We start from the raw sequence: 770 nt of genomic DNA on the forward strand, positions 1-770 counted from the left end.
GGGCAATGAAAGATCTAAGGGTTCTTAGTAGCAACCTGTGTGTGTTGCTTTGAGAGAGCAAGCATACATTTGTGTTGTTTTACTTTCTTTTTTTTACTCTTTTATTCATCCTTCACTGATAACCATTTATCATTTAATAATGTATTATTCAATTTAATCATAATTATTTCTAATAATAATTTTAACCATATATATACACCCATTTTATTGATTCATTTATTGATCCGTCCTTTATATTATATTATTATTTTTTCCATTGTTGTTTAGTCGTATGGTTGTGTGGTTTTATGAGATATTTGTCTTCACAAGTAAAAAGATTGTCTCCATTTCAAGGTTTTTAACGTCACGGGCCATTTTGTGAAGCAGTAATTTTCCATTGCTTGTGGTATAATAACACATGATGGATTTGTGCTGGTCAGACGAAGTCTGAGTATTGAACACAACTAAGATTATTCAATAAACTGCTCCTTTTTTTATCATAATCACTTCGTGTCATGCTTCTGCCCTTCTTTGGCTTTGCTCAGTCAACTTATTGGCTGATAGAAGACTGTTAATACTGTTAACGGGTTTTGGATATTAGACAGCTTTGCTGACTAGTTGTTCTGTCACCAGAAAAAAACAGATATTCTGACAGGATCCGGGGCCGGATCTTACATTTCGAGCCTGGATGCAAACAGATAAGTTAATCATAAGGATTTTAAAATCAAAATACCTTATGATGAACTTATCTGTTAACAACCTTGTTTTAACTGCCGAAAGTACAGTAGTTG

This window comes from Sinocyclocheilus grahami, unplaced genomic scaffold (assembly GCF_001515645.1).
Source record: "Sinocyclocheilus grahami isolate Dianchi unplaced genomic scaffold, SAMN03320097.WGS_v1.1 scaffold521.1, whole genome shotgun sequence".
Lineage (NCBI taxonomy): Eukaryota > Metazoa > Chordata > Actinopteri > Cypriniformes > Cyprinidae > Sinocyclocheilus > Sinocyclocheilus grahami.